Below are 25,095 nucleotides of genomic sequence, written 5' to 3'. Positions count from 1 at the left end.
GATTATGACCCAGGGGGGCAAAGCCCTACCAAGTATTTGGCAATCGATAAATTTATTTTGATAGTCTGTTTGCTTTCAAATTGATTTTGTTGCCAAGATTATGACATATTACTGTCATTTAATATAGTGATTTAATAAAAAAATATCTTTATTTTACCTGTGTTTACTTATTATAACAATAATATACAAAAATTCAATCTAAGATAAAATATTTAAAAAATACTACCTCAAAAGTCGTACATGGAACAGACCGCTTAATTCCAGACGTGAGAACTATTCTACTGAACAAATACCGCGGGAGCGTTCGACAAATGTTTGCCCAAGATTTGTTCAAATACTTTGATTCTACTTATTTTTGGCAAAGTTTGTACCAATTAATTGGTGCTTTAGTTATCTTGGGAGATATTAGGGACGCTTAAGTTATTTTCAAATGGTTTTGATATAACATATATTATAATTTGTAGTGGTCGATGAGTTTTGTATTATTACGTGTTATTAACTCACTTTTTTTTATATAATAAACAACGTTATTACTGTGGTAAACTATATGTGTGCTGTGCTTAATGTGCGTATGTAAATTTATCAGTTTTGTATTTGGAAGAGCCAGTGAAGTTGATTTTCTCCTTACATATATTGGTTAAGTATTAGTAATAATAATATTATATTCATGTCGCCTGACCAATTTCTCTCACAGCGACCAATCCCAAGGGAACCAGCCAACTACGTAAGACATATTATAGCACACGAGTGAGTACGAAAACACAGATGCACTCATTATTCCCTCACTCTCATAATCCGAAGGAACCGCATTTCCGATACGGCCGGAAAGAGTGCAGGCGCAGGGGTCAATGGCTTTCTGAGGCACGGAAGTATACATACTTTCAATTTCTAAACTCAATATCATGCTGAAAACTTTTTATCGGCCCTGGAGTTTGAACCCAGAACCTCGAAATCTATGTACTCATATCTAGCCACTAGGACAAAAAAGTCAGTTAATATTATATTACTATTCAATTAAACTAATAATTAAATATTTAATTAGCTAACATCAAGTGCACAGAGTTTCAACCAAATATGATGAACGATGTGTTCAAGCATATTATAAACCAATAAACATTAACAGCATGTAAATCTCCCACTGCTGGGCTAAGGCCTCCTCTCTCTTTGAGGAGCAGGTTTGGAGCATATTACACCACGCTGCTCCAATGCCGGTCGGTGGATACGTTCGTTGAAATTAGATACATGCAAGTTTCCTCACGATATTTTCCTTCACCGCCGAGCACGAGATGAATTATAAACACAAATAAAGCACATGAAAATTCAGTGGTGCTTGACCGGGTTTGAACCCGTAATCATCGGTTAAGATGCACGCGTTCTAACCACTGAGCCATTTTGGATATAAACCAATAACTACTTCTTAATCTTAAATTTATATAGTTTCTTCTTTTTATTATGCTTTTAATAAAACCTTGCAAAAAGCTTATTGTGATAAATACAACTACCTAAAATTAGCCTAAACACCAAAACTTGGTTTGAGTCCATATTGGGTCCAAGTCCATTAACTCCATCTTTTTCATTATGTTCACCAATTTATCTCCAATAAATGCCAAAGCAATTGATGATTATATTAGTTGTGATATAAATGCTTTTTTCGTCTAACGTTGAACCAGTATTTGACAAATATACTGAGAAATCTTCCACGTCTCAACCAAGTCACCTATTAAAATAAATCGATTCGGATTATCGAGTGCTTGACAAATACTGTAGCGATTAAGACGTTGATTTCGTTGGAAGTGCGATTCAACCATGTGGGATTGCGGGAGACGAGTCAATATTTAAAATTATTCGGAATATAATCGATTTAAAATAAAATTAAACTACTTTTTTCAAATTAACACAGGATAATATGACCAATGTGGAGTAGGCTTGTTACAGAACCGATCAGTTCAAGATGTTATAGTATAAGCTGGTGAGAATCTCACAGAACCCGGTATCCTTGAAATAGAAAAGGTAAGCAAAGTTTGGAGCAAATCTTGGCCACTGCGTATGAACTGGCTATTTTTAACTCGGCCTATTAAAAATTTTAAAGCTCAATTAAAAAAAAAATTACTTTATACAAGATTGTGTTAAAAATATCAAAAAGGTCGTAGCTTTAAATATAATATAACACACTGTAACATGACGATTCAGAAGTGCTTATGTGAACCATCGTCTTCGAAAGAATATTTTGATTTCGCTGTTGAGTGTTTTTGACAGAAGAATCCAATAACTATATTTTGACCTGAATCAGGGATTGCATGCAGGACGTACTAGGACGTTAAGTGTAACCTCATTGGTGCTGAGACCTAAATCTATTCTCCTGTCTTCTTACAAAATTTTGCGTTCATTTAATGTGGATTATTAAGTCCTTGAAAAAAATTCCTAGTATTATTTAAAAAATAACTCTTAATTATAATCAATTTATATAAAATGCCAGCTTAAGCAGAAACGATTACGGTACTTGATTTTTACTTCACAACTAAGTATCGCATAGAAAAAAAAAAAAACGCTTCCGACTTAAGCTCGTCTCTATACCAATAGTTTCCGATTCGAATTTACACCAATTTATTCCGAAGAAATAAACAGGAAAGACGTCGAGGAAGCTCATTGGGATCATGAAAGCGATCGTAATTCGCAACAAAAAATTCCCTGTTTATTTTATTCATGGTTTTTTTGTACTCTTTCGTAAAACGGACAATACGGTACATAAACTTTTATTTTGATCCAGGTTCAGTTGTACAGATATATTAATCCGAGTTTAAGCAAAGGTTAGACATTAAATATTGAATTTATGCTAGTATGAATATTTTTACCGTGAACTTTATATTGTGTATAAAAAGTCTAAGATTTCTCAGGTTTTGAATAATAAATAATGGTGTATGAATTTTGTGGGTACAGGATTTTATTAGCAACTAGCTTATTATAGTAATACATTTTTTTATTTATTTATTACAGGCACAAGTACTTGTTGGGTGGTATCGCATTGAGGTTTTATATTCAGAAGGATTGTATTTCCTACTATATTTATGAAAAAAACAGACTGTAAATATCACTCTGCTGCACTAAGTCCCATCGAGGAGAAGCTTATTCCACGGCGCGTTCCAATGCCGTTCAAAAGGATTTGAGGATCAAAGGCTTGTAGGTAATAAGGTCATTTGAAGACTAGTAGTCATTAGAAAAAATTCAAAAAACAATTCAATTTTTTTCGACGAAACTATAGATTAATAGTATAGTAAAATCAGCCCTACAAGCGTTATTATGGATTGCCTCTTGTCCAGGATTAGTGTGAAAGGCACTTAAGATTTTATATTAGTTATGTTGAAACCCATAAAAGTAGAACGTGACTTTTTCTTACCGTTCGTATTTCTATGAAATTTATAACCTTAACATATAACCTTAACCGAAATGACAAGAAAATACTATTAAAAGTGCTATAATAATATTAGGTATTTACTTTTATTTCAATCATGTACAGCGAATATTTTGTATTTATGTACAGAAATTCTTGACGGTTCTTCTTTTTTATACCAGCAGTGCGATTCTGTAAGAAATCACTATGTAGCTCAACTAGTGAAATGTCGACGACCGACTTACGGTGATCTTTTTAAGCCATTTCGATACTTGTATCCTATAAATTAATAATTAGAGTCAATGTGGTATTATTCTGATATATCACGCTCGTGGTCTATGGTGATTTAAATCTTTCTTCATGCAGTGGTACCGTTAAATTTTTCCAGTGTATAATTACATTTTAAAAGTTCTTGTAAGAGCCTCAAATAATGAATATTTTGATTTCAACCACGATACTAAATACGAAAATATTTTTTCCTCGAAGTTGATTATTTCTCTAAACGTATGGACGTTAAAGGATTGCTCAAAGTTCCTGAATCACGCCGATAAGAAATTTGGTAATGAGTATTTTATTTCTTTAGTATAAATCAATATTTTTAAAAACGAGTTCTTTATTAAAAAGGTCTAAGAAGGGGGGAAAATTAACATTGAACTAAATCAAACCCATTATTTTGTTACATTGCATAATATTTATTACAAATGCGAAAGCAAGTTGAATGAAGTTTAACTTAAAGAATGAATCAAACTTAAACTCTAAAGAAAGCTAAGCTAAGCTAAGAAAGCTAGCTAAAGACCAACACCCAAACTGCGAGTGAAGCCATAGGCGACAACAAGTTTTATATAAAATGGAAGTTTGTTGCAAGAGTGTAATTATATTACCTTCCCATTGAACATCAGCGGTTAGCTAAACATTGCTAGCAATATAATTGAACTTGTATTAGGACGGTCCCTCATCGAGAGCACGCGCCTTTAACGTATCAAACTAAAATTCGATTTTGAACGTGCTCCTACAATCTAGTCAATTTGTTTTGCAATCTCGGATGACGTAGTCATAGTGAGCACGGTATATGCTATAATATTAATTATATTATTGACGTAAAAATGTCCAATCAAAATCAGCGAATTTTGCGGTTGCGAAATTTAATGGAATTTTCTTAAATATTATAAATTCTATAATGACAGTAATGTTCCTGTCGCACTTGAGTATTATTCAAACTCGAATTGGATCAATACACACGAATAGTACTAGTGAAGGATAGCCCTTAAATCGTCACAATATCTAACATTCGTCTGTAATTATACTTGTTGACTAACTTACCAATAATACCTAGTAATCCAACTGCGAAAACAAAGATTACGATACACAGACTGTCATTAAACAGTCTTGTTATTTAGTAAGACAAAATTATTACATTAATAATTAACTATTAAATAATAATTATTATTATTGAATCGTAAATTGGTGGAAAACTATTGATTCTTATTGACGGTTCCCTTCGGTAGAATCGATATTCTGAACCTGTTTATTTATTTAATTCAATATTGTAGCATACACAAATGCGGTTTTCTGAACCTTCTTAAATAAAGAATGGTTTAATCTTTAATATTTAATAAGTCACGCAAGCCACGTCAAGAACAACAATTAGTGTACGAACATTAAATATTCATCGTATACACGATGCGTAAACGAGTAAAGTTGAATTTGTTCATGACAATAACAAAAAAATGATTAAAATTGCAAGATACAACATAACATCTATTTTTTTAGAAACGTCTGTCATAATCAAACTGCTCATCTTAATTTGGACGAAATGCAAAGTGAGTCAAAAAATGAATTAGGAAATTATTATTATTTTTATGAAATATGTAGGCGCACGAGCAAAAAAGAAAATTAACGCCATAATAAATATTAACCATACCTTAAAATACCTATGCTCCACCAACTTTGAAAACTATGATGTTATGTTAGTGCCTGTAGTTAGTACTGGCTCACTTGCCCTTTAAACACAACAATATTGATGATTGCTTTTTGTAGGTAAATATGACGTGATGTTTAGGTTGGTATGTTTCCAGACGGGCTTGCACAAAGCTGTACCACCTATTAAATTATGTAAAAGTAACTTCGATTATTAAAAAAGGAACCATCGCATTCTATAAAAAGTAAAAGAAAAAGGTAACTGTTGGGGTAAGGCTTCTTCTCTTTTTTTAGGAGTAGGCGTGGAGCATACTCCACGCTATCCAATGTGAGTTGGTAGATACACATGGCAGATGCAAGTTAACTAAGCAGGTTAGTTAGATAAAAACTAAACATGCCCATGAAAATTCAGTGGTGCTTGCACGAATTTAAACTCAATTATTGGTTAAGATTCACATCTAATTACAACTGGGCTATCATGGAAATTATCGATAAAATAATCACTGTATGATTTTTTTTAATTAATATATTAATTAATTATTGTATTGAAATTTTTCTTAGTTACTATGTAAGTATATGAAAATTTTTAGGTTTTATATTTCTGACGCAAAACACAATCTTACTAATTTTATAAAAGCTAAATGGGATGGATGGACGATTGTTACTCAATTACGCCACGGCTGGAGGGATCTGAGAAAAAATTGGCACAGAGATAGATTAGAGTTTGGAATGGCACATAGATTACATTTATCCCTAAAAGATATACCACCCTCCCTTTACATGTGGATAAAGCTGCGGCGGATCTTTATTGCACCCAAACTTAAAACTAAAAAATTACAATTTTGTTACACGAAAGTTACATGACGTGCAACAAGCGGCCTGATCGCTAAGCAGCGATCTCTTCCAGGCAAAAATAGTTTAATTTCTGTCAAGTTCATCAATGCATTAAGGTTTCACACATTCTCATAGGCATAATTTTGTTATACTTTCGTTATTTGTCTTATAATGAGCCGAGATGGCCCAGTGGTTAGAACGCGTGCATCTTAACCGATGATTTCGGGTTCAAACCCAGGCAGGCACCACTGAATTTACATGTGCTTAATTTGTTTATAATTTATCTCGTGCTCGGCGCTGAAGGAAAACATCGTGAGGAAACCTGCATGTGTCTAATTTCAACGAAATTCTGCCACATGTGTATTCCACCAACCCGCATTGAGCAGCGTGGTGGAATATGCTCCATACCTTCTCCTCAACAGGAGAGGAGGCCTTAGCCCAGCAGTGGGAAATTTACAGGCTGATTATGTATGTATTTGTTTTATAAACAATGATATCTGTACTTGAAACCTACATTTTGAACGCTTCGTTAGGCATGGTAGATCATCTAACTTGGATGGAAACCCCGAATGAAAGAAATGAGTAAAAAAATATTGAGTTTTTCCCGTCGAGGAAAAAAGGAAAGTTTGAACTTAGCAGTATTTACTCTTATACTGGCTCGGAAATCACGAAAAACCGTTGGTTTCTAATGGTGTCAGATGAACCATCCCATAAAAATATGAGTGTATAAGACACACACACTATACTATGATATGCTCTGTGAAGTTGGGTTGTCTGTTGTGAATAGCTACCATTGTTGAAATTGGTCAGGAGAATGTCACTTGGGAGTAGTGTTTTGTGCGAACCACCTGTGTAGGTATCCAGTAACTACAGGCACAAGGGACCTATTCATAGCTCCAGAAGTCGACCGAGCATTGGCTATAATGATACCAGATGTTTGGCGATCGAATACCTAATGAGTGGGTGGTACATACCCAAGCGGACTTGCACAAAGAACCTTCGCTAAACGAATAATTACAGCTATACATCGACATAGATTATGATATGATCTGGTTGAACCTGGTTCCTTTTTATTATATTTTAAAACACAAAATCGGTAATATATTTTCACGTGCCTAATTCCTATTTGTAATTAATCTCGATCTCAACCATGAAGGAATACTACGTGAGGTAATTTGCATGTGAAATGCTTCCTACGCGTGCATTCATCAACCCGTAATGGACCAGAGTAGTGGAATAATTTTCAAGCCTTGTTCTAAAAAGGAGAGTAAACCTTTGCATCGACGCTTCTTTTTTAAATATTTATTACATAACAGGATGTTTATTTTGTTTACTTCCACGATCAAAGATTGACTTACGTCATAAAATAATCCTTTATCGTAAATCCTTAGGATGCCGTAACTTTTTATGTTCGTTCCATTTACTTGATCCAGGTTTTATTATTATATCGCTTGTGTTATGTTTTCTAAATACGTTCTTATAATTATCATTAAAAAAAAGTATGTAGTATTAATATTTCTTCAAATAAATATATTTTTACTCATTACTAATATACTAATTTACCCCTTCTCGTGGGCTTATCACTTGTGTTAGGAGCGGGGACGAGAATAGCCTAAGGGGGATCGATCCTGCGACTTTATACACCGCTAGACGCCTCATAAACCATTGCGCTATTGACGCTAATTATATTTTAATAATGAATATTCTAAATTGTATGTATTTCGTGGCCATTCTCTGCAAGTCCTACCTATTATATGAATGTATATTAAATATATTAAAATTAATGTATATTAATGTATATTAGTAAGAAAAATTATACAATGATAACACGTGGATCTTAAATGAAGGTTACGGTTTCAAATCTGTGAACTGATGAAAGAATTATTTTCTGCTAGGAAAATTATCCATTTCAATAACAAGCTTATGTCTAAAAATAGTGAAGCTTAGGATTATTTTTTTCAGAAAGATTTTTTACCTTTCTATTATATAAGATTTGATTTTATATAGTATAATTCAAACTTATATTTTATGTTATTTTTTTAATTCATACGAGATTTTTACAACAATTTTATTTATTAACATTGATCTATTTTCAAACGCTGTTAATCAACCATGAACATTAATAAAACAAAATAATTGTTATTGTTGTATTTTATAAAGTTTTTAATAACTCAAAACAATTATACTTAATGTTTAAATAACCTCGGGTCTTTACAAACGTTTTTGGATTGATTTTTGTTATAAGGAAAACCTCCATGTTACAAGACTTTTTTAAAATTAATAATAGATATCTCTATAAATTTTAAGATCTGTGTCATTTTTCGACAATTGTTCTCGTGGTGTTATCGCTCTCCGAGTTTAAGTGTTCTATTTATATGTGTCTGAATTCTACATCTATACATATATACTTAAACCTTTTTTCTATTTTAGGCTGTATCTTCACGATACAAGTGCGAAAACAGCGCCGTCTAACTTCATACAGTAACAGTAAGCAGCTCCTCACCAAGCACCTCTATATTAATCAACTCCTTGAAAAGTACAATGTTTCTGTGAAAACTATTTTGATGTTATGTTTCTTTACCAGATCAACAATGAATCCTCGTGTCTCCTTTCTACGTCACATCAAAATAATCAGTCTTCATTTATTAAAGCTGAAATTAATAAAATTAACAATTACATTGAATGAATAATCACAGGAACATAATGTTCTATTTAAATACAGACAAAATCAGAGGAGGACGAGGACGATAGATAGTCATCCTACGTCTGTCGTATGTTTGAATATTTGAATATAATTATTCACATATAGTATGATTAAATATCGTAATCATCTTTTTTGCTATGATTCAGATGGTTAAGAGTGTTGGAATATTTAAGAAATTGTCGTATCGAATAAACATATTGTAAGAAAGCTCAGGACTCGAATTGAAATAATTTTAACGACAAATTTAGTAGTCACAACTATCTATCGTTTTCATGGCATTATGGTGTCGTACCGTTACCGATAAGTTTACTTATTAAGATCAATAGAAAGGGGTTTACCTCAAAATCCGGGCTCTCACTCTCGAAAACACTTTCTTCCTGGAAACGCTTCTTTAGTCACCACGCACTGGAAGAACACGAGCCTTGTAAGGATGATATTATTGTAAAATAGGAGAAGGATAATAGTTCGTTACACTAGCTAACTTTAAAATGAAAGAGATACTTTGTTTATATTATACTGAACTAAGGAATTTAAAAGAAATTAAAATAAAAGAAAATTCTTACTAGCAAATTGCTTTAATTATCGACATTAACTTTGTCCATAATGACAGCAATATTCTTTTAACCAGAAACAAAAAAAAATATTAACCCAAAAATCAAAATAGCAACAAACATAACATTGGATTTATATGATTTGTATGTATGACGAATTGATGATATACAAACTTGTTTGTTTTGTTTCGAGTGCCATCTTTAATGAATGCTAATGACTAAAACGATTTAAAATATATATATATTCGAATTACAAGCCACAAAAACAAAAGAATCACTTAGCTACCTTCCTATAAAGCTGAAAAAGTGGTATATATAAATGGACGAGTTGACCGCAAGTGTCGCTGGAGTCAGGCCAAGACGTCGTGAGCACTCAACTACATTTTAATTGTTTAAAGATATTTCCTCTTAATTTATTTGGCACGTTTCGAAACGACAAATTTATCTCAGAACCGATAAAGTGGATACGATGAGAATGTACTGCAATTAACATTTCAAGGTAGAACATTTTTTTTTGTACTTTAACTCTTATGTGTGTTTGTTATAAATGACTGTTACTGTCGATACTAAAAATATATTTATGTTTGTGCGTGTGTGTGTGTGCGTGTGTTTTATCTTCTAACATTCTGATAGTAAGTTGATATGATTACATAAGTACTTATTAACTTCTGGTGGTCTGATGGTTTTTTGTGAATATATGTTTATATTTAAAAACAAATACAATATTTTAACTTCCGAACTTAAGTATGAGAAATAAATATTTTTTCTTTAATGTATTATTTTTCATACAAATATTTTACTATTTATAGCGCTAAAAACACCTTACATAACATAACATAATCAGCCTGTAAATTTCCCACTGCTGGGCTAAGGCCTCCTCTCCCGTTGAGGAGAAGGTATGGAGCATATTCCACCACGCTGCTCCAATGCGGATTGGTGGAATACACATGTGGCAGAATTTCGTTGAAATTAGACACATGTAGGTTTCCTCACGATGTTTTCCTTTACCGCCGAGCACGAGATGAATTATAAACACAAATTAAGCACATGAAAACTCAGTGGTGCCTGCCTGGGTTTGAACCCGAAATCATCGGTTAAGATGCACGCGTTCTAACCACTGGGCCATCTCGGCCACTTAACAAAAACTATATATTTAAAATTTGTCAAAACCAGTTGATATAATTATGTACACACACTCATATACAAAAACGAAAGCCTTATTCTATTTCCGTAAACCTTGAGTTGATTTATGCTCATTATATTATATGTGTAATTTAATATAATTAGAGCAAACATATATAAATTTAGTTAAGGCGATTAAACCGATCAAATATGTCCGTCTCGAGCCTAATTAATGTCTTCGCAAAGTGTGTTTCGACATCCACTTCAACGATAATACGGTTATGTTGTTCAATTAAAATTAATTTAATTACAAAATATATTAATTAAAAACGTGAGATTACTGAATGTATTGCTAGTTTTATTTTGCAGATTTATATTAAGGCTGGCTGAGTCCGCGTTCATCCGCGTCCTTTTTGGATTACAAATGCGTATTTCATACAATTTGCGGTGTTGCTTAATAAGCTATAATCCGAAATAAGTGGTTTTTCTAACGCAAAAAAATATATTCATTTAGGATTGATAAGTCTTGATATTAGCGCGTTAAGCTTTACAATGCCTACGGTTTGTACATGTTATATACATAGTTGATCTTGTAAAAATATGAGTACTTAAACAAGCACTTGAGACGTATATTTTGATTAGATTTGCTATCAAAATCAGAATCAAAATATTCTTTAGTTAAGTTGGCTCTTAAAAGCACTCTTGAATCGTCATGTTAAAGGATTAAATTGAATGCAAAGCTCAGCACAGATTCAGAGAGTAGAATTTACTGAGAACTGTTAAAAGCTCGGAGGTCATTTTTTTTATCAAATTAAAAATATACTCAACTCTATGCAACAATATAAAAGTTAAAAATGTCACCAGAAAAGTAGTATAAGCTAATCTTGCGCTCGGAATGATATCATGACTGTCCTCGGACGAGTTGGAAACGAAAATGCTGGTGTCATTTACCTTTACTTTTGATTTTATCTCATAGTTGGCAAATAAGCAGGAGACTCACCTAATGGAAAGTGACACCGCCCATGGACATGTGCAACATCCGGTAGCTCGCATGTGCTTTGCTGGCCTTTTAGAAAGAAGCAGTCTTTCTTGAAGATTCCTATCTCGTATCGGTTCGGAAAAACCGCCATCAGAAGCTGGTTCCCCAGAGTAGTTCTACGAAGTAAAAAATGCCTCAAAATCACGCTGATGTGAATTTTCGGACATCTTGGTGGTGCGGTGAAACTTTGACGCGCATGTCCTAAGATAAAATTCAGCAGCAGGGATTAATCCAAACGAAGTCGTTCGGAAAAGTCATATTTGGCTCCGTATCGTTCCTTCTAGTGTTTGAAGATTGTCACTTATTTTATCAGATTAATATTTAATGAATGATGATAACATTATTGCAAATTTGTATAACATTGCTGTAAATATATTTTGACGTATAGTAAGAAGCCCTACTTTCTTAATCACACATAAAAAAATACATCGTTTGTAATGAATTACGTATTCTTTTGTTAAACGGTTTATATACTTTTTTTTTCTTTCTTATCGAAAGAATAATAAGGATCGAATAACCTGTATTAAAGTCTTTTTACGAGAAATTTGTCGTTAATATTATGTCCTAAGTTTATTAATGTTGGCGGCGATAAGAGTTCAAGTATAACTTAATGTCTTGTAAAACGCAAAAAACAACGTCGTCTACAAAATGCTTTTGTATATAGGACAAAATCACATCAAAATTATTTAAATGAGTAAAATTTTAACACAAAGTCAAAAGTCCTCTACCTTTTATACGCACTAGGATTTTTTGTATGCCGATAGCGGATATGTTATAAGGTCGCGGGGTTCTATAAGCACATTTTACCACTCGTGTTTCAGTGCTTGGTCGAGGTATTAGACAAAAAGGAGTCCTTCCTTGGAGTTCAAGCTTCATAACAAATTTCATTGAATTAGATCCAGTGGTTTGGTCGTGATAGAGCAACAGACATAGAGAGCGAAAGAGAAAGAGCTACTTTTACATTTATAACAGAAGTATAAATAAAAAATATATTACTATCTGCTGACTTAAAGCTAAGGATATATTAGTAAAACAGACTTCATCACAATATACAATGACTTACAAACTCGGTGTTAACAATGAATGGCACCTCATTATGAAAACGAAACGGGAAGACTTAGCATAAACTTGCGGAAAGGAATAATATTTTAGCATTTGAATAAGACGGTTTGTCCAGTTAAGTGTTTTCCTTAAAGCGAATTTACTTTACAATTCTAGCTTGAAATTCTATTAAAGTTGCGCCACAAATCGTGTTTTATTAAATAATAATATATAAAAAATGTTAATCATTTTTAAGCTTGGATCCATCCAAAAATAGTTTTCAATTTACTAATAGAACATTATCATTAAAGGAATTGAGGTTTTTCCTTATATTACAATAATGTTGTCTCTATATTAAATATATTCATATTGTAAACTAGTTGCTTGTCTTGACTTCGTACATCTATAATAATAAGTTGATTAATAGTTAAATAAGTTTTTTAACCGTCTCGTGACACTATTTAAACCATGCAGAAAAAATAAATATTTACAGATAATATTCTGCGATTTCCAGTATGAAACTATGAATTATGTTAAATTCATTATCATGAAAATTTCATATCAATTGTATTTCAGTTTTATTAATTATATTTGACATAAAAAAAGTTATCTTTTTATGAAATTCTGCCACTTATGTATCCACCAACCAGCATTGGAGCAGCGTGGTGTAATATGTTCCAAACCTTTAAAATATACAGACTGTTAATGTTATGTTATGATAAAGCTTATAAAACTTAGCTTAGAGACTATTACTTAGCTTACTTTACATAAAAAAAAATACGTTTATTCGTCGATTCGGTGCTGCATAAAGGGACTGCAAAACAACAGACACACATGCAATAATAATATTATTACTATTAATAAATACTAATGCTTCAAGAATGTATTAATTTGATATAAAATTATAATTATTATCGGTCGTTACATAATTTGTTCGCTGTACGCTACGACGGTCTACGATTTGCTACACTGTAGCATGCTACAATATGTTATATCTAGCACAGCCAAATCTACGATTTTGATTATACATTAAATACTTAGTTCAAAGTAAATTTTCGTGAAAATCAACTATATTTGTTATATATTATGTAATGTATTTATTACATTACATTAGAATGTAACAGCGCGTTGTAATTTTTGAAATCTTTTCCTTGTTTGAAGAGTCTTGCTGTAGCCAATCCTTGATCGCAAGAGCAATTATTGTGAATATTAATTTAAAGAAAAAATAATTTTATTGGTGAAGATATTAATTCAATATTTAAACGTACGTCATTATTTGATACAAAAATCATTCGCTAAAATATTTTAATATAATATTGTTAAGCCTTATAGTAGGAAATAATAATTTATTATATTAGACGTGTAATAAATATAGGATTCGATGCAAAATGTAATTAATAATGAATAAAACATTTTGACGATTCGTAGAAGCGGGTAGTATAGCTCTAATTTCGAACAACGGGTGTTGCCACAAATATCAAAGTGCTCCGTTTAGTGCTCACCGCTGAATAAGTAATATTAAATTAATATATTCGGGACTCGTCAAAATTTATGAAAAATATTGTTGGACTTGGCTATAAGTGTCTTATGTAGTTATGAAAGAAATAATAATAATAATGATTATTTATATAGCACGATATGATTGTCTTAGCAAATGTCTAAGACCTGGTTTCAACCATGGGTTGAACCAATTAAAGCTATTAGGTATATATAAGGTTATCGATGTTTCTCAAAGTTTACCAATATGTTGGTTAACAGCCGTGTCTTAGAGAACACATCAGTATAGTAAATATTTTGATGATGTATAGATTTTGATGATATTTTTTGTGAGTATTTCAGCCAATAATTTAGATTGGAACCAAAAGGTGATACTGCAATCGGTTTCGAGTATTTTGTAAAAAAATAATAATAATTAATTTTATTATTTGAGGAAATGAAGCTAATATAATATTATAATATGTAGTTATTACACTACGATGAGAATTGAGCGAAATCTGTTAGAAGTATATTTATTCGGTCGAGTTACTCTAGCCGGTGACTATCTCTTTTGCAACGTAAACAGATCTAAACTGAAATTCATATGCAGACCGGAGTAGTCGTATTGTTCGAGTACCGATGCATCAAGCTTGCGTTGCATTAATGGTTTATTGTTTTAACAGGCCGCAAAGTTTTTTCATGCATATAATAAATGTGAAACCTACTGTGGTTATGTTAATATTTTATTTATTTGAATTAAATATTTTCGCTGCTGTTTCGTTTATTATTTTTATTACGCTATTTGTTTGTTGGCATGACAATTTTGTTGGATACGTTAACAGTCTACATAACATATACTCTATTCCAATGAGAATAGGGAAGAACCAAAACAAACCGTACTTTTCAATATCACAAGTGTTTTGTTTATAAGTCCGCTTTATGATTTACTACAAACAGTTCTTGATTAATATATCTTCATTTTGAATATAACAATATTTCACTTAACTACGTAATTACACTTTAATTTGACTTCCAAAGTAACGAAAACATTTTTGCCGACATTCAAAACGCCATTTTTCGATGGACGAACAATTAAAGAGGCCTCACTAAGGATGTTCGCTAAACGAATTGAGAATGAATAAATTTATACAAATAAAAAATATATTATTTTAGTCTTAACATACATTTTAGATTTTTTTTTAAATATTTATTTATTTAATTAGTTACAATATGGAATATAAAATATTTGTAAAAAAATGTAGAAAGTTACATAGTGTTCGACAAAAATGTTATTATTTCATATAGTAAGGTACAGACAAAAAATTTAAAAGAATTAAATCATTTTAAAGAAATAAAACAGTCCCAAAATATAGATCAGTTTTATGCAAAGCAACAATTAATTTATAGTTTTGAGAATAATACAAGAGTAAGATATTAGACTCTGATCTTTCGTATCATGTGCACGGTGACTACGCTGATTGAACATTACTTTTTCAGTTTAATTGATTAAGATAAGATGTTATTTTTAATTACATTTTGATAATTTTTTTTCAAAAAATTTCATGCTAAGAAATTTATTTCAAGGTCATAGTCGTTTTAGATAAATTAAGAGTTTCTTTGAAAGATATATAAAATTTTATTTATTCAAAACCTTAGTATTACACAATACGTCATATGTCTTGAAAATGCCACTTTATTATTGAAACATACAATGTTTCTTTTTATTAATGAGGGAATAAAAATATATTCATATAAATAAAATTGTGAGTCTATTTCTATGACTTGTCACTAAAAATAGTTATTTTTAGTGACCTCTTTATATGTTAATTACGGCTATTTGCGAATTACCACGATCCAGATCAAAGCTAACGACCCAATTGTTATTTAAGACTGAAAATGCTGCTATCTAAAAATTTCAATATGTACCTTACCTGCAATTTATATAAAATATAAAATTACGGGAAACCAATAAAATATATCGTTCCTTAGCATTCATTACCCATTCACTCAATAATTTTCTCCTCACTAGTGTAACTCAAATGTCATGTCAATTCAAGGTCAAAGTTGTTTATTTACAATCTTTAGAGAGAGTATACATACGCATATGTATAACTACATTTTTACTTAGCGTTGTAATTTCGTACTAGCCCGTCTGGGTACTGGGTTATTATTGTTGTGTGCTAGTTTGAAGGGTGAGTGAGTCAGTGTAATCACAGGCACAAGTGACATAACCACTTGGTTCCTAAGGTTGGTGGCATATTGGCGATGTAAAGAATGGTTAATATTTCTTACAGGACCAATGTCTTTGAGCGGCGGTGACCAGTGGTCATCAGGTGACCCGTTTACCGGTCCGACTAATAAAACTAGTATACGTTTATTGATCTCATTAATTGTATAATGTTAACTATTTGATTTTATCTATGTTAGTCTTTTTTCAATTTTAATAATTGTGTAATTAGTTTCAGTGGAAACTTAGCTTATGTATGTAATATTGTATATTCTTATGCCATAAGTGTCATCTCATTGTTTGTTTCCATAAAATAAAATGAATATGACGGCGCATGATGCGCCATCTTGTTTATTCATACTGGTTGGAAAAGAGTGTCAATGGGAGTTGAACGGCGCTCTAGTGAAGCGTCGCGTCGATGGTAGCGCGGCGGCCATCTTGGATCGACAGTTACATTCAAGATTTCCCGCGCACAACGTTTGCGACGAATCGCTAATTTCCAACATTATCTTTATTCTTTTGTAATAGATTCAGTGACTTATGTGTGTTTTTGTAAATTATTTATTAACGAATCGATATTGATGACTATTGTGAATTGATTTGTTTAATTAAAAACTAACTAAATTTGTGGATCGTTCATATAAAATCGTTTGAATATACGCCCACTTATCTCGAATAATCCTGATATTGCCAATAAAATGTCTATAAATAATTATTATTTTGCATACCGTATTGATAGCCGACGATACATTAAAGTAAGTAATGCGACTGTTGTTGCAAACAAGACGTTTGTTCTTTAGGGCGTTTTTCATGTGTTGGTCGCATACTGGATGAAGAAGTTGCATCATTACAGGTGTCTGTATAATAAATACGTTACAATTTGTCGCTCTTGTGCTTCCCTAGGTAATTCCCTGCCTCCACACATCGAAGCCGGATCACATCAATATAGATTATAGATGTTTGGAAGTAGTACATCAAACGACTCGCATAGATCTCTACCAATGGCGAGTTTATGTCGAACGTGCTTTTGATTTTCACTCATAGAAATATCTACTAAATAATCAAGTACGACACTAACATAACTATAATATTATTAGTTAACTTAGTAAAGATTATATAGATTATAAACATTTATTCGAATCGGAACTTTATGATACATGATAATAAAAGTCAAATTACATTATTAAGAATTCAGTAAATTTTGGTACAACATGTCCGACGCGTTATTACGATGTCGTCTGATTAGAGTTATCATTTATATTTGAAACATACACTTAGAAAGCGTGTATTGATAAGCGTGTATATATTTTGGAATGAGTATTTTTGGTTAAGTACTGTAAATATTTTGCATTGAATATGTTGATGGATATATCTATATATGATATACTATGGTTGGTGTGTATTCAGAATCGAACCTAACATATGTATTCAGTTATGGTCCACCCTTTTGTCCACTATTTCATATTGAGCGTGCACTATTTTTGGTATTCAAACTGAGTGCCACTGCCGATAGTTTATAAGTAATTTCAATAGAATTTAATATTCAAAGTTTAAATCAAAGTATTGGCTTCCAACTGCAATTATCGACAAAGTGATTTCAATGCAAATTGTGTCCCAGCTGCTTTCAGGCTGGCTAAGCCCATTACAGCTCGGCTGAATTACGTACATATGCTCACACGGAACTGAGACTATTCATGTAATTACATATTTCATAATTGAACGTCTGGAAAACATACATATATGTATATATAAATTGGTTTTTATGTCAATCAAATTATTTTTTTATTCTTAATAAATAAGACTATTCAAAAGTACGTCACTATAACTCAAATAAAATATTTCGAAATTATAATTGACTATAGTTGACGTCACACAGGTGCGATTTATTAATAAAGAAAATGATATCATATACCTATATATAAATTATACAAGGAGCGCGTTTGCCGTGACGGGAGCACAGAAAGCTTTACCACCATGAAAATCGTGGTGAAGTAAGGGATGGTAGCACCAATGTCTATGGGCGGTAGTGACCATTTAACACCAGGTGGCCCATTTGCTGGTCCGCCTATCAATTACATTATTTTTTTCTATATATTCCTACTCCTAATGATCCTTAAAACAGGTTACGTAAATAACCCCTAAATGATAATAAGTTTTACTCTTTGTAAAGTGCCGAACGACATGTAAATTGAGTACTCAGTTGATAGTAATAATTAATTATAGTCATATATTTTGCAAACTCAATATATTAATTTGAATTTTTGAGCAACTCTTTATTTACCCCTTCTTTTTTAATAAAGCTAAGTGTCCATGCCGAGCGTAAATAAACCGATTGACAAACTTAAGCATGAGTTACTAAACTGTTTTGCCTTGCCTGTTTATGTATAAGTAAATACATTTAGTGTGAACTTATTGTTTAAAACTTAATAACTTATCTCTTTATAATATTAGTTAGAATGTAGTTTCTAAATACAAGTATCGGCAAAGCGGTAACAACTTATATTACATACAATCCAGCTGAATTAAGAAGACATACTTAACTTCCTAAATTCGTTGTATAACATGATTTTTACAATTTACAAAACATACGTATTCAAATTCATTCAAATTTAGCCGAGTGAGTGAGCCAGTGTAACAAGTGATATGACATTTTACTTCGAAGGTTGATGGCGCATTGGTTATGTAAGGAATGGTTATTATCTCTTACAGTGTTGACCACTTACCATCAGGTGGCCCATTCATCCACCTGCCTATACCATAAAAATGAAAATAATTTATTAAAATTCAAATACCTGTACTTCTAATACTTCTCGGAAACTGTTATCGCTTAGCTTTTAAAGTAATCTTGTATAATTATGGCTGAACGCAAACTACTTCAAGAACTTGTTTACTTGAATGTAGTAACTTAATTTCGATTTTGATTTACATAATTATTATTACATATTTACATAATTATTATAATAGTTATTATATATATATATATTAAATTAACATGGTTATTTTTATTACTAACAGTATTTAAAACGGGATATTTACCATTTTTTTATTTTTATTTGGTGGACAAGACATGTCTCGTGAACTAGACATTCGTAGATAACGTCGAAATATCGAGCTCCACCAAATAAAAATAAAAAACATGGTAAATATCCCGTTTTATATACTGTTAGTATATATTTATTTGTTGTATAATGTGTGGTTATTATATATAAAGGCTGAATAATATTGTAAAAACTTACATAATTTTGTTCTCAAATTTGATTATGTGTTGATTTTAATATTCCAGTAACTATTCACATAATCCCTTAATCCTTATTACCAGATATAGTAAAGAAAAAGGTAAAATCAACTCATTTCGGCAATATTATTTACATATCTACCATTCAGGAGTCTACAAACAAACTATACAAGATAATCGAAATTCACCCTGTATATAATTAGCAACCAGTGCAATCTGGATCTAAGCAGTAATTAGGCAGTAATATTTAAGCATAATCGTTTTGTGTAAAACTAGTAACTGGTTAAATCTGGTTTAGAGCAATAAATGGATAATATTTTAGGAAAATAGTGGGACGATTTATTTCAACTGCTAACAATTTCATTCTCATTAGCAACGGGTCGTCCAAGCGAGCGCCGCTATCGGTCGGACGCCATGCGGGCCGTCCGATACTTCGTGTGATATCGTAACAAACGAGTTAATGCCTGTTTACACTGGCAAGTTAAATGGATTGGACGACATAAATATAACTCTATTTGAAATAAAAAAAATAAATGGATAAATACAGTAACGCTAATAGAACAATCCGATCTTTGAAAAATTCTAAAATTGACTAACTTCTATACAAGTCCCCAATACACCGATAAAGGTAACACTCTTTTGAAAAGAAGAATAAATCGATGTAGTAGCTGCCATTATAATACTGAATATCATATTTCAAACTTGCAAAAAATTACATACAAACTTTTGTCCAAAATATTACATGCTTACGGAATGAATTTGTAAAAAATATATCTTTAAAAACGGTCTGTCTCTTATTAACAGAAGCACAAATATTGATTTTCATGTTTATAGCATCAGATAAGATGAATTTCTTTACAATCTTCCTGTAGATTACTGCGCTATGACGTATTATTTATTAACGCCCTTAGTAGATGCTTCTTACAAAATCCATCCTTAGTCCCAACCTACATTCTATAAGGAATTCCTGAGCAAAATTTTATATCGTTAAACTCACCGGTTTCAGCTCCGCGTTTTTCATCAATCAATTTCTGTGTTTGCAACACTGTCATTCTTGATGAATTTATCTACATACATCGTCAAAATCGACAAAGACCTTTATCTTAAAGGTATTCCATTAAGTGCTGATGATTATGATGACCTCCTTACCCATTAATTCTTAAGAGAAAATGGCTAAATACGCAATAGACAATACTACTCCTATATATACTATACTATACTCCTCGAGTATTTGTCCAAGGAGAAGTTCAATGTCTGTTCAACTGGTGCATCACATAATATTTCACCCAAATCTATGGCATATTCTATTGAAAATAAGTAGGCAGACTGGCAAAAATAAGTGTGGCTAATGGTATGTGTCACTGTCATTGGAATTTTAAGAAATATAAGCCCTTACATTGTCAATGTGTCATGCACCCTCGGAACTACGATGTTAAGGTAGACTGGCTCAAACTACTCTTCAAACTGGAACACAATGATATTACGTAATTCTGCTTGGCTTGGTGGTAGGATATGTTATTCTTGATCGTTAAGATGTTTATGCCTCGTAGGTCAAATTATTTCTTCTTACCCAGGGTCCATAAAAAGTTATGAGTTTATGGGTAAGAAATATTCTCAGACCAGATTTTAAAAGTTGGAGTGTCCACGTTCCCGTGCCTCGAATAGCCCGAAAAACCGTTGCTCATGCGCCAGAAATATTTCCCAAGTTTTCGGATTTTGTGGGATGTTCGGATTATGAAATGAAGGAGAGCTTACTTTTGTTTACGTTTTGTAATACATATATCTCATCAACCAATGCAGACATGTTCTCCTTTGTGAGAAAGAGTCGATAAGGACAGCTGAGGAGATTTAGTTTTTTTTGTTTAAAAAATAAGAACTTTGAAATTACAACAACACCGACCGACCTCAAAACTCTGAACATTTATGAACCGATTTTTTTTTCCTATTTATTTACTTACTTTTGACTACAATCATACCTGATGGTAAGTACTGATATCTAGTCTGTACACTGAAATCGAACGCGTTTCCTAGCCTATTCATTTTTGCCCTGAAGATATCCGGATCACAATGACCACGAAACATAAACGCTAGAAGAACATTTTACACTTTCGCTGTGGGTATAAGAAATAAGAAGCAAAACGTCTATTCATCTATTCGTATGAATAGATGAATTGTCAATGCACAATTGGACCCATTTAAATTTTGAGTCAGAATTATAAGCAGCTTTTTTTACTTTTTTTTGTGTATATCTGATAATATGAAGCTCTATGACGTAATTAAGAAAATTACCACAATGTTTCATATTAAATGTTTTTCAATAAACAGCGTCAAATTATTTTGTAATTTTTAGACAAGGGGCGTTCGAGCGAGGCACTAGTTTAGGAACAACATGTTATCTAACTGGCGCGGCCAAGCGTTGAATTTCCAGAGGTACCTCAAACCAATTTGAAATACCTATTGCGTTATTGTGTTAGTAAATACAAGGATATATAGCAAGAAGAAGGTTCTAGACATTTTATAGTAATTATTTCGTTCAGTATGTTACTTCCAGTCATCAACTCTATGTATATTTATGTGCACGCAGATGTGAAAGCTAGAAATCTATTAAAAAAAAAAAAATATAACTCATTGAAGTTCAGATATATTTTTTTAATTTATGATAATATTTATTAATCGTAAGCTTTAAATATTATATATTCTATACAGAGATCGTACGCTCCCAGTCAGATCGTGACCACAACAGGTGCAACTCGAAATGTAGGACACAATAAAAATTATGGTCGCAGTCAAAACCTTAAAATAAATCATGAACTGAAAGTTTTAAAAACTATACACTCATCATGATATATACACAATCATAATATAATTATAGTATATTATTATATTTAAGAAATATAATTGATGTTATAAATAATGAGACAAAATAATATTCGAGTATAGGAGAAATAAATTAATAAAATTATTTATTCAATACCGGCTTATTCTATTAATTTATCCACCAACCCGAATTGGAGCAGCAAAGCAAACCCGTAGACCAGCAGTGGGAAATTTACAGGCTACTACTGTTTTGTACTGTATTCTATAATATATACATATAATAAAATTGGAGTGTCTGTTTGTAATATTAAAATAACCGCTTTTTACTAAATGCATATGCATACACGGTACATATAACAAAATAACATTTTTTTTTTCAATTTTTGTCTCCGTAACAGCTGGACCGATTTTGACGGGACTTTCACTGACAGATAGCTGATGTAATAAGGAGTGACTTAGGCTACAACAATAACTTTTTTGTTAAATATCTATATGACCCTTTACAGCATATGATTTAAATGAATATTTTCGAAGATATTACAGATTTAAAAATTGCGGAACGTAGCGTTTGCGGTGGTACAGACCGGCCGGTTCGGCGAGAGCGTGCTATAGGCGCGTCGGAGGCCGCGGTTCTTCCTGTAGCATTTTGAATTTCGGAGCTCTCTAGCGAGGGAAAAAACAATCCATACTTCCATACTTATAATATTATAAATGCGAAAGTAATTCTGTCTGTCTGTCTCGCTTTCACGCCAAAACTACTGGACCGATTTAATTGAAATTTGGTACACAAATAGTCTAGAGCCTGAGAAAGGACATACTTTTTATCTGGAAATAAGTGCTGTAAAGGGTTGAAAAGGGGGATAAAAGGTTGTAAGTTGTTGTAAGTATTATCATGTTTAGAATTTTTAGCACTAGAAGCATAAACTTATATTTTAGGCTGTACACTTATACTGCTGTACCCTTTTTCCTTATATTAAAGCTGTAACAAATATGAAACTTTATTTTTAGGATACTGATTAAAAATGAGTAAATACGTATTTAAGTGTTTTTTGATATTCTACCATTAAGGGGGTGAAATAAGGGTTGAAAGTTTTTGTGGAAGTTTAAGCTAAAAATATGAAACTTTATTTTTGGGATACTAATTAAAAATGATTATATACGTATTTCAGTGTTTCTAGATATTCTACCTCTAAGGGGTTTAATAGGGATAGGACATTTTTTATATAGGTTAATCTGGAAACCCGTCATTTTTGAAGTTAGAAGCTCGAATTTTTATTTTTGGGCTACTGATTAAAAATGAGTTGATTCGCATTTAAGCGTTTCTGAATATTCTACCCTAAAGGCTTGAATACACACCAATGTGGTATTCAAAGAGGTATTACATTAACGTAACATTTTAAGTTAATTTGTAAATATATTCATATTCTACGCGGACAAAGCCGCGGGTAACAGCTAGTTAATTATAAAATAAAGACACTGAGTATTTAACAAACCATCTGCTAATCGAATAAGTTTAAGTTAAGTTTTTAAGTTTAATACGTTCGTATTTAAATCATTTCATTTTTATTAATTATTGTTTCAGTGACAGTACATTAGACACAATCGCTTAAAGGCATCTACTATGTGAAAAAATGTTAAAACTTTGTGTGCTTTGTTAAGGTTATCAAATCAACAAAACTGTGTTCTGAACGCTAACATTGTTTAAGTCAACATGATGTTAGCATGATTCAGGAATCATACTAAAAATACGAAGAAAGCCTTATAAGAAAATAATTCGCTTTATGTTATGTTTATCTTACATAAGCAAAAGTTCATTCACCTTGAAATGGATCATTTCAAATTACTCCCGTATGTTTACTCGGATGCCTGTTTAATATATTTGCGTTCTCAAAGACGGCAACAAGGTCGGAGGGAAGATAGGTAGAACGCGTTTAATAATCATTAATTTGATCAGTGAGTTCGTTTTTCATACAAAGCCTAGCTATAAAAACAATTTATATTTTATAATAGCAATTAAAAAGTTTCATTCGGTATTAAATATGTTGTATACAATGAAAGCGAATTTTTACTTTTTTTGTATTATTAAAATCATCATTTTATGGCACCAAAATAATGATTTGTTTATATTTATTTATAATTACAGGAAACACACATACATATATCCTGGGAGTTATCATTTACACCCTTGGTTGCCTGGAAGAGATCGCTATGTAATGATAAAGTCGCTAGATTGATTTTTTTTCTCTTTAGCTGTACAATACATTATAAAGTAAGTAAGTATATAGAATTCTAGAATATTCTGCGATATTTCAAAAAATTGTAACGTTCCATTGAATTGAAGTGGAAAAAAGACCTTAGTGACACTTAAAATTTCTTTACAGTCATATCCTTCCGTGGAGATTACGAGGATATTTTTTCAACTGCTATGTTTGAAAGAAATCTACCAAGCGTATTCATTGAATAAAAATCCTCAAAGAAGTAGCTCACAAAGCGTCCCTGCCCGCTTATTAGACTTGGACATGAATTTTGGAGCGACAGTCATACGTACAGAGCTGCGCTAATTGGAAACGCGGCCAAACGGACGGTCAACACGGGGCATACACAGCGGGACTGAAGAACATATAAACATAATATAAATTATATAATATTACAATTTGTATCGTATTATATGTAGTTCGAGACTCATATGCGGCGAATAGTCTCTGTCAATATTATTAACAGTAATTGTATTATTAAACTATATA

The 25,095-nt window shown here is 31.8% G+C and overlaps 2 protein-coding genes across 2 annotated transcripts in view; one reads left to right on the top strand and one right to left on the bottom strand.

The window, feature by feature from the left end:
- LOC113404173 (cell adhesion molecule Dscam2-like) overlaps positions 1-25,095 on the bottom strand; it is a 399,093-nt gene that overhangs the window by 206,428 nt on the left and 167,570 nt on the right. The window lies entirely within an intron of this gene.
- Positions 12,273-25,095, top strand: part of LOC135193965 (serine protease inhibitor 77Ba-like) — a 404,929-nt gene continuing 392,106 nt past the window's right edge. Inside the window, exon 1 of the mRNA XM_064218602.1 lies at positions 12,273-12,279. The gene's annotated coding sequence lies outside the window, so the exon portion shown is untranslated. The remainder of the gene's footprint in view (positions 12,280-25,095) is intronic.

Source organism: Vanessa tameamea, chromosome 23 (assembly GCF_037043105.1).
Source record: "Vanessa tameamea isolate UH-Manoa-2023 chromosome 23, ilVanTame1 primary haplotype, whole genome shotgun sequence".
Taxonomy (NCBI): domain Eukaryota; kingdom Metazoa; phylum Arthropoda; class Insecta; order Lepidoptera; family Nymphalidae; genus Vanessa; species Vanessa tameamea.
The sequence above is the reverse complement of the archived record's forward strand: the minus strand, read 5'-3'. Positions and strand labels throughout refer to the sequence as shown.